This window comes from Bos javanicus, chromosome 10, assembly GCF_032452875.1.
Source record: "Bos javanicus breed banteng chromosome 10, ARS-OSU_banteng_1.0, whole genome shotgun sequence".
Taxonomy (NCBI): Eukaryota; Metazoa; Chordata; class Mammalia; order Artiodactyla; family Bovidae; genus Bos; species Bos javanicus.
The window spans coordinates 50,755,832-50,766,784 of NC_083877.1; the positions used below are offsets into that span (position 1 = coordinate 50,755,832).

Below are 10,953 nucleotides of genomic sequence, written 5' to 3' on the forward strand. Positions count from 1 at the left end.
CTCGCGCCCCCATTGGGCGGCCCTACGTACCACGCGCTCTTCCTATTGGCTAGGCCGCAGACCGTTCCGCAGGCTGATTGGCTGAATTTTCCAGACCCGTTTGTTGTCATAACAACAGGTTTTTTTTTTTTTTCTGCTTGGTGTATTTAAAAAAAAAAATCTCGGCTTCTAAGACAAACAAAAATAAAACGCCTCATTGGAAAAGCAGACTTAGGACGCCTTGTCTGGATTTTGACGCGGCCTCAATTACGGATATCTGCGTTCGTACAGGGTGCGCGGAAGTTGGTTCTAGGGAACACCCTTAAAATGCCACTTCTGATATTTACTCTTCTTCCACAAGTTTTGCGTTGAAGTTAGGTCGGATTGGCCTGTCTAGGTAGTGGAACAGGCGCCTATGGGTCCTTTAGGGATGCGCTGTGTTAGGTGGTTGAGATGCAAACGTGTGCTTAAGGACTGGGAATTGTGGCGTTTACTCTAAAGCTAAGATTCTTAGGAGATGGGAAAAAATGATAAATGCGGTTTGTGTGACTTGTGATTCAAGTAAGCTCTTCATTGTGTTGCGGAATCTGGCACATTGTTTTCGTGTGTGTTGTGATCGGTGCTCAGTAAATATTTGTCGAATAAACTATGATGTGCTGAAGATTTTAAAATGAGAAAGACAACTGAAGTGTGATCCAGCCTTGGGCAGCAGGGTGGGAGGATCAGGTCAAGACAAGACAAGAGGAAAGAAAAGGGGAGAGGAAACAGAAAGAGAAGAGGAAAGGAAGGGTCAAAGGCCCACAGTAAAGGTAGTGAAATGACTTCTGATGATAGGCTCCGTCTAAGAATTTGAGCAAGATTTCCCATCACTCCCTACTCTTTTAAAAATGGTTTATCTGTCTGTTACTGGAGTACTGCTTCTGCTCAGTCGCTTCAGTCGTGTCCGACTCTGTGTGACCCCAGAGACGGCAGCCCACCAGGCTCCCCCGTCCCTGGGATTCTCCAGGCAAGAACACTGGAGTGGGTTGCCATTTCCTTCTCTGGACTACTAATGAGCCTTAAATAAAGTGATCTGAATTAAATTCCTTCTCTTGGATCTAAAATGACTACACCTGTTTCCTCTTCAGTTCAGTTTATTTGCTAAGTCGTGTCCGACTCTTTGCGACCCCCATGGACTGCAGCATGCCAGGCCTCCCTATCCATCACCAACTCCCGGAGCTTACCCAAACTCATGCCCATCGAGTGGGTGATGCCATCCAACCATCTCATCCTCTGTTGTCCCTTTCTCCTCCTGCCTTCAGTCTTTCCCAGCATCAGGATCTTTTCAAATGAGTCAGTTTTTCGCATCAGGTGGCCAAAGTATTGTAGTTTCAGTTTCAGCATCAGTCCTTCCAATGAATATTCAGGACTGATTTCTTTTAGGATGGACTGGTCTGATCTCCTTGCTGTCCAAGGGACTCTCAAGAGTCTTCTCCAACACCACAGTTCAAAAGCATCAATTCTTTGGCACTCAGCTTTGTTTATAGTCCAATTCTCACATCCATACATGACTACTGGAAAAACGTAGCTTCGACCAGATGGACCTTTGTTGACAAAGTAATGTCTCTGTTTTTTAATATGCTGTTTAGGTTGATCATAACTTTTATTCCAAGGAGCAAACGTCTTTTAATTTCATGGCTGCAGTCATCATCTGCAATGATTTTGGAGCCCCCAAAAATAAAGCCTCTCAGGTTTCCATTGTTTCCCCATCTATTTGCCATGAAGTTATGGGAACGGATGCCATGATCTCAGTTTTCTCAATGTTGAATTTTAAGCCAACTTTTTCACTCTCCTCTTTCACTTACATCAAGAGGTTCTTTAGTTCTTTTTCACTTTCTGCCATCAGGGTGGTATCATCTGCATATCTGAGGTAAAACAGAAATAATTGCAGCTACTAAGTGGCATGAGAAGATGTTAATGTATCCATTGTCCTAAAACTAAAAATTAGATATCCAGTTAAGAAGTATTGGGAAGGGAAAATAGATGTTTAGGGCACTGGGGTTGTGACTAAAATTATACTTTTTCTTTATTGTTATATTTTTGTGGTAATATCAAAAGCTACAACTATAAAACAATCCTTACCAACTTTTAGGGCTTTGTAAACAGAAATGTTATGAATGGTAAAGCACTTTTATTAACTGATTTGACACTGTTAAAATGGAATAATTTAATTCATATTAGACACACTGTATTTTCATATAAAGTAGAGGTACTATTTCTTGTGGCTTATCCCTCATGGCAGCTAACCTAGAACCTTACAAATAAACTTTTTGATTCAATCTCGTTTAATGCATTCTAGTCCTATATTTTTATTTCCTATTCCTTTCTATCTTAGATAACATTGATCACTCTTCCTATATACTAATTTAAATAAACTTTCTCATAGAATCCTCTTAGTCCTTAGATCCCAGTTTTTAGTATTATCCCAATTTGGGGGGCATTTTTAAAATTGATGTATAATTGATATATATTAGCTTCAGATGTAAAACATAATCATTTAATATTTGTATATATTCCAAAAGGATCACAATGAGTCTAGCTAACATCTGTCATGTGTTATCCCAGTCTAACAGATAAAGAAACTAAGACTCAGAACAGTTGTATGTCTTGGCTGCAATCACAGTCCTTATGGATTTCAGAGCTAGAATGTGTACTCAAGTCTGATTTCAAAGTCTTTCCTCTGTATTTACCATTGTCCTCTCATTGGCTTCCCTGATGGCTCAGCTGGTAAAGAAACCACCTGCAATGTGGTTCAATCCCTGGATTGGGAAGATCCCCTGGAGCAGGGAACAGCTACCCACTCCAGTATTCTGGCCTGGAGAATTCCATGGACTGTATAGTCCTTGGGGTGGCAAAGAGTCAGACATGACTGAGCGACTTTGACTTTCCCTATTTACATTTGGCAGAAAGAGTGGCAAAAGCTGAAACAGTCATCAAAGGAAATTGAATAGAAAATTAACCAAGTGGAGAAGGAAATGGCAACCCACTCCAGTGTTCTTGCCTGGAGAATCCCAGGAACGGGGGATCCTGGTGGGCTGCTGTCTATGCGGTTGAAAAAAGAGAAAATTAACCAAGGATAAATTTCCTGAAGGCTGGTCTTTTGCAGTATGGTAAAATTCTACATGATCAATTCACTTTATTTCATTTCTTGGACAGGTACTGCTTCAAATATATGCATATCAGGTGAATATGCAGTGAGGAAGAATATTGCAGGCATAGAATGCACCCTAAGCAAAAGCACAGACCACCAATATTGGACTGGAATGACTGAAGACAGGGTGAGTGGCTTGGTTTGTCAGGAGATATTATGTTTCAAGGTAGGTATTGCCTAGTATCTTCCAACCATACAAAAGGAAGTCTGAGACAGATTCTGAGATTCCTACACAAATGTTTAGGTCCTGGACTGCCAAACAGGAACTCTTCAAACACTAAGATTCCTCAGTCTGGGACAGAGTGAAGGTTGACATTCTAGGAATCAGCGAACTAAATGGACTGGAATAGGTGAATTTAACTCAGATGACCATTATATCTACTACTGTGGGCAGGAATCCCTAAGAAGAAATGGAGTAGCCATCACAGTCAACAAAAGTGTCCAAAATGCAGTACTTGGATGCAATCTCAAAAACAACAGAATGATCTCTGTTCATTTCCAAGGCAAACCATTCAATATCGGTAATCCAACTAATTACCGGTAATCCAAGTAATTAACGGTAATCCAAGTCTATTCCCTGACCAGTAACACTGAAGAAGCTGAACAGTTCTATGAAGACCTACAAGACCTTGTAGAACTAACACCGCAAAAACATGTCCTTTTCATAGGGGACTGGAATGCAAAAGTGGGAAGTCAAGAAACACCAGGAGTAACAGGCAAATTTGGCCTTGGAGTACAGAATGAAGCAGGGCAAAGGCTAATAGAGTTTTGCCAAGAGAACGCACCGGTCATAGCAAACACCCTCTTCCAATAACACAAGAGAAGACTCTACACATGGACATCACCAGATGGCCAACACTGAAATCAGATGATTATCTGATAGATTATCTGGTTGATTATCTGGTCAGCAAATCAAGACCCGGACCTGACTGTGGCTCAGATCATGAACTCCTTATTGCCAAATTCAGACTTAAATTGAAGAAAGTGGGGAAACCCACTAGACCATTCAGGTATGACCTAAATCAAATCCCTTATGATTATACAGTAGAAGTGAGAAATAAATTTAAAGGACTAGATCTGATAGACAGAGTGCCTGATGAACTATGGATGGAGGTTTATGACACTGAACAGGAGACAGGGAGCAAGACCATCCCCAAGAAAAAGAAATGCAAAAAAACAAAATGGCTGTCTGAGGAGGCATTACAAATAGCTGTGAAAAGAGAAGTGAAAAGCCAAGGAGAAAAGGAAAGATATAAACATTTGAATGCAGAGTTCCAAAGAATAGCAAGGAGAGATAAGAAAGCCTTCCTCAGCAATCAATACAAAGAAATAGAGGAAAATAATAGAATGGGAAAGACTAGAGATCTCTTCAAGAAAATTAGAGATACTAAAGGAACATTTCATGCAAAGATGGGTTCAATAAAGGACAGAAATTGTATGGACCTAACAGAAGCAGAAGATATCAAGAAGAGGTGGCAAGAATACACAGAAGAACTGTACAAAAAGATCTTCACGACCCAGATAATCACGATGGTGTGATCATTCACCTAGAGCCAAACGCCTGGAATGTGAAGTCAAGTGGGCCTTAGGAAGTATCACTACAAAGCTAGTGGAGGTGACGGAATTCCAGTTGAGCTATTTCAAATCCTAAAAGATGATGCTGTGAAAGTGCTCCACTCAATATGCCAGCAAATTTGGAAAACTCAGCAGTGGCCATGGGACTGGAAAAGGTCAGTTTTCATTCCAATCCCAAAGAAAGACAATGCCAAAGAAGGCTCAAACTACCGCACAATTGCTCTCATCTCACACGCTAGCAAAGTAATGCTCAAAATTCTCCAAGCCAGGCTTCAGCAGTACACGAACCGTGAACTTCCACATGTTCAAGCTGGTTTTAGAAAAGGCAGAGGAACCAGAGATCAAATTGCCAACATCCACTGGATCATGGAAAAAGCAAGAGAGTTCCAGAAAAACATATATTTCTGCTCTACTGATTGTGCCAAAGCCTTTGACTGCATGGATCACAATAAACTGTGGAAAATTCTGAAAGAGATGGGAATGCCAGACCACCTGACCTGTCTCTTGAGAAATCTGTATGCAGGTCAGGAAGCAACAGTTAGAACCACATATGAAACAGAATGGTTCCAAATAGGAAAAGGAGTATGTCAGGCTGTATATTGTCACCCTATTTATTTAACTTATATGCAGAGTACATCATGAGAAACGCTGGGCTGGAAGAAGCACAAGCTGGAATCAAGATTAACGGGAGAAATATCAATAACCTCAGATAAGCAGATGACACCACCCTTATGGCAGAAAGTGAAGAACTAAAGAGCCTCTTGATGAAAGAGAAAGAGGAGAGTAAAAAGTTGGCTTAAAGTTCAACATTCAGAAAACTAAGATCATGGCATCTGGTCCTATCACTTCATGGCAAATAGATGGGGAAACAGTGGCTGACTATTTTGGGGGGCTCCAAAATCACTGTAGATGGTGACTGCAGTCATAAAATTAAAAGACGCTTACTCCTTTGAAGGAAAGTTATGACCAACCTAGATAGCATATTAAAAAGCAGAGACATTACTTTGCCAACACAAAGGCCTGTCTAGTCAAGGCCATGGTTTTTCCAGTGGTCATGTATGGATGTGAGAGTTGGACTGTGAAGAAAGCTGAGCGCCGAAGAATTGATGCTTTTGAACTGTGGTGTTGGAGAAGACTCTTGAGAGTCCCTTGGACTGCAAGGAGATCCAACCAGTCCATCCTAAAGGAGATCAGTCCTAGGTGTTCATTGTGAGGACTAATGTTGAAGCTGAGGCGCCAATACTTTGGCCACCTGATGCGAAGAGTTGACTCATTTGAAAAGACCCTGATGCTGGGAAAGATTGAGGGCAGCAGGAGAAGGGGACTACAGAGGAATAGTTGGTTGGATGGCGTCACCGACTCCATGGACATGAGTTTGGGTAAACTCTGGGAGTTGGTGTTGGACAGGGAGGCCTGGCGTGCTGCAGTCCTTGGGGTCACGGAGTCAGACACTACTGAGCGACTGAACTGAAAGATAAAGCTGCTAAACGCTAAAGATCCAGAAAATGAGAAACCAAGGAAAGTTTTGAAGAAGGATGATGATTTGCTTAGAACTTTGTTTTAGAAAGCTGCCCCTTGGGCCAGCATGAAGAATGGACTATGGAAAAAGTTTTCCTAGCTGACATGCAACTAAAAATCTGATTTGTATGAATGTAGAGAAAAAAAAAAATGAAAACAGGTATGAGAGGCATTTCTATAGACATGAGTCTGAGCAAGCTCTGGGAGTTGGTGATGGACAGGGAGGCCTGGCATGCTGCAATCCACGGGGCTGCAAAGAGTCAGACACACTGAGAGATTGAACTGAGCTGAACTGAATCTGTTGCTGGCTTGGCAGGGTGTATGGTTATGTCCCAGTCTGTTGTCTGTTCAGTAGCAGGGAGACCGAGAGGTAGAAATAAACACCTTTCTATTATAAGCCTCCACTCAAAAGGATTCTTTAAAATCTGGACCTCAAGCTTGTGGATTATCCAAGCTTTTTTGTTGTTGTTTGTTCTTTTAATCTACTAAATGCCTTGTATAAGCAAGGCACTGTGCATGCTAATTAGAAGGAAAAAAGGGTGGTCATTTAAAAACTGCACCCCTGGGACTTCCCTGGTGGTTCAGTAGTTAAGACTCTGTGCTGCCAATGCAAGGGTTGCAGTTCAATCCATGGTTGGGGGACTAAGATCCCACATGCCGTGTGATGCTGTCAAAAGATTCAAACAAACAAACAAACCTGAGTTCCTGCCTTCATGGTGCTTAAAGTATAAGGTCCATGAAAGGATAACAGTATAATTTACTCATCTTTAGAAGGTGAGTATAAAAATGAGGTCCCTTGAGTCAATGGTCAGTAAACCACTGACTCAAGTTTTAATACTATGCTGTTCAATTATTCATGCATTTTCTCTTTTCTGCTATTCCAGATAAACATTGTAAGACACTCCAATTTTTGTCTCATATCCTAATCAGCTTTGGTGAAACCTTGAGGAGCTACAGAAGGCAGAGAATGTCCCAGCTGGGATATCAAGCTTTCTTTTCACTAACCAACCCCAAGCTGGGCTAAACTGTGCCTGTGGGGTATGCAGGCCAACTGGGACCTGAGAGCCAATCCCACTCTCACCCAGAAGGTAGAGAGAGTGAAGACGATGTCTCATTTCACTTCGGTTTGTATTCCTTTTTCAACTCATTCTTTCCATTTTCACACCTGTTGTTTAGGAAACCTGTGCACCCTTAGAAAATACCACTATTCCAAGACCTAACTCATTAGCATGAGTAAGTTCAGGCTAATTCTGTACTTCTTTAATGCTCAGGTCACATCTGGAGTGATGATCACTTTCAGGTATCATTTTGTGTGTGTGTGTGTGTGGACTGTAGCCCACCAGGCTCCTCTGTCCATGGGATTCTCCAGGCAAGAATACTGGAGTGGGTTGCCATTTCCTGCTCCAGGGGATCTTCCCAACCCAGGGATCAAACCTGTCTCTTGTTTTTTTTATCTCCTGCATTGGGAGGAGATTCTTTACCACTAGAAATATCCCGAAAAATGGTGACAATAGATAAGAGGCTTATGATCCAGTTTAAACAAAAGGGTTCTAAGGATATTCCACTTGGAAAAGACCCAAATAAATCAAGATGGCTGTCCTATAGTATCTGAAGACCTAGCATATAGCAAGAAACCACTTATTTTTACACTGCTCCAAAATATAGGATAGGGTCCTACATTGTAGGAACACTTAACAAAGGAAAAGAATTAATGACTTTTTAAAATAATTAATGATTTCAACACTTTACCAAAAAAAAAAAAAAATGTGCTTCTACAATAAGTGGTGACCTCATCAGCCCTGGAAGAATATAACTACAGGCATAACTGGATTGGTCAGGGTTCTTCAGAAAGATAGACAGGGAATTGGCCCACACAATTATGAAAGCTAACAAGTCCTGCAATCTTGTCTGCAAGCTGGAAACTCAGGAGAGCCAATGGAGTAGGCGCAGCCCAAAGGCTGGTAGACTAGAAATCCAGGAAGAGCCTGGGTCTCAGTTTGAGTGCAGAGACAGGAGAAAATCAATGTCCCAACTTGAAAGTAGTGAAGAGGAGAATTCTCCCTTACTCATGGGGTATGGGAGGAGAAGAGGAGAGTCTTTTTGTTCTGTTAAGACCTTAAACCGATTGGATGAGGCCCATCTATATTAGGGAGGGCAAACTGCTTTACACAGTCTACAGATTCAAATGTTGATCTCATCTAGAAACACCCTGAAAGACAGACCCAGAACAATGTTTTACCACATGTCTGAGCACTCAATGGTGCAGTCAAACTGACACAGTAAATTAACTATCACAATAACCATCTATCAAGAACACTGCAGAAAGAATTTCTAAATTACACAAAGATAGGGCCGTCAAAGAAAAGAAGAAGCACCTAGCTATCTCCAATTTCTTTTTCTCAAATACCAGCATAAGGAAGTCAAAATTCTTCCACCACTGATTCCTCTCATGATTACACTTCAGAGAATAGACTGTTTGCCTATATGGCTTCTCCATATGTCAGGCTTCCCTCGTAGCTCAGTTGGTAAAGAATTTGCCTACAGTGCAGGAAACCCGGGTTCAATTCCTGGGTAAGGAAGATCCCCATGGAGAAGGAAATGGCAACCCACTCTAGTATTCTTGCCTGGAGAATCCCATGGACAGAGGAGCCTGGCAGGCTACAGTCCCTGGGGTCGCAAGAGTCAGACACAACTTAGCAACTAAACCACCACCACATATGCTAAACTTCGACTTGGGGGGAAAAATAAACATGTTCAGGAAGTTTGTACTAGGAATTCTAACAAATAGCACTTGTTTTATCTCACTGTGATAAATTAAAGATGGTCATAATTCTTTTTTTGCTGCTGCTGCTATTAATAGACACAGTCTATTTCCCGTAACCTTGCTTTGACTCACAGAATATGGCAGAAATGATACTGTGCAGTTCCAGACCGAGGTCTTAGGAAGCCTGGAGGTTTCTTCTTAGAGCTCTGACCCACCATGTGCAGAGCTCTAGCTATCCCTCACTAGAGAGACCACATCAAGAGAGAGAAATGCCCAGTGAGTCTTCAGCTGTTCCAGCCAACCCTACTAAAGCATCAGACATTGAAGGGAGGCCACACCAGACACTGCATCCCAGTAGAGCTCCCAAATAAATGCAGTCACATGAAGAACACAGAAGTCACACTACACTGAGATATGAGCTATCCTCGCCCAGCTCTGCCCACATTTTAAAACGATGAGCAATTATAAATTCTGTGTCTAAGTCACTAAGATTTGGTGTGGTTTGTTACGTTAACAGGTAACAGATATATTTACCTGGCAGTATTCTCAATCCTTAGATCAAATAAGCTTTTCTGTTTGCTGGAATAGTCTTGTATCTTATTGCTTACTATGGTGTCACAGCTTAGGAAAACATAGCAAAATAGGTAAGATTTACAATTATTTGTAAAAGCTGAATCTCAAAAACATTATTCTTGGAAATTTTTTCACACAGGAAACTTTAGTGCCTAAGCCATGTTCTTGTATTTGGCTGTTTTCTGAGGGCACAGTTTACTTAGTGCTGAACCGTGGATCAGAGGTAACTGAGAGCCCTAGGAAGCACTGAGCTGGTCTCACAGAATTTCTTCACTGAAGTCCAAGGTCTGGAGACTGAGTCTTGATATAGGGGATAAGACAGTTACTAACTGTAGTATTTTAAAATATGTACAGAAATTCTTGCTATACCTTCCTTCAAATGCTGGAACCCAGTCAACTCCTTCTGAGTAGAGGCTATAATTCGTAACTTGCTTCTAATGAATATAATATGGCAGAAATGAGAATATTACATCAGTCTATATGAAAAATCTCTCTGTGGCTTCCTCCTTGCTCTGTCTGTGGTCATTTGCTCTGGGGAAGCCAGCTACCCTGCTGTGAAGACATTTGAGCAGCCCTATGAAGTGGCCCTTATAACAAGGAAGTGGGGTGGGGTCTCTTGGCCAACAACCAATAATGAACCAAGTCTCCTATCATCAACCATGTGAGTGAACCATCTTCCAAAGAGATCATCCAGACCCAGTAATGACTTCAGATGACTGCAGCCCCAGCTAGCACCTTGACTGTAACTTCATGAGCCATCCTGAGCCAGAGGCACCAAGCTAAGCTGTTTCCAAATTCCTGATCCACAGAAACTAAAATGTTTGAGGTTAAGCCACTCAGTTTTATGGTTACCAAGCAATAGAAGGTAATACAAAGCTTTGGGATTTGGGGCATGTGTGCTGCTGCTACTGCTGCTAAGTCTCTTCAGTCGTGTCCGACTCTGTGCGACCCCATAGACGGTAGCCCACCAGGCTCCCCCATCCCTGGGATTCTCCAGGCAAGAACACTGGAGTGGGTTGCCATTTCCTTCTCCAGTGCATGAAAGTGAGAAGTGAAAGTGAAGTCACTCAGTCGAGTCCGACTCTAGTGACCCCATCGACTGCAGCCCACCAGGCTCCTCCATCCATGGGATTTTCCAGGCAAGAGTACTGGAGTGGCGTGCCATTGCCTTCTCCGGGGGCATGTGTAGCTAACAGTAAAGGAGGACCCTAGGAACATCATAACTTATTCTCTAAGCAAATACTAATAGAATGGTGGTCTAGATAGTTCAATAAACACATCCATCCCTTTTTAAGGGCAAGCTGGGAGACTACCACATCTCTTCCAGTTCTCTTGTCAAAACTCTTCTTAAAGA

At 42.0% G+C, this 10,953-nt stretch overlaps 1 long non-coding RNA gene across 1 annotated transcript; it reads left to right on the plus strand.

The window, feature by feature from the left end:
- Positions 1 to 85: 85 nt before the first annotated feature.
- On the plus strand, positions 86 to 10,120 carry LOC133256228 (uncharacterized). Its single transcript, XR_009739140.1, has 4 exons — positions 86 to 271; positions 3,175 to 3,296; positions 7,147 to 7,386; positions 9,739 to 10,120. It is a non-coding gene; the product is annotated as an uncharacterized LOC133256228 (long non-coding RNA).
- The last annotated feature ends 833 nt before the right edge of the window (positions 10,121 to 10,953 follow it).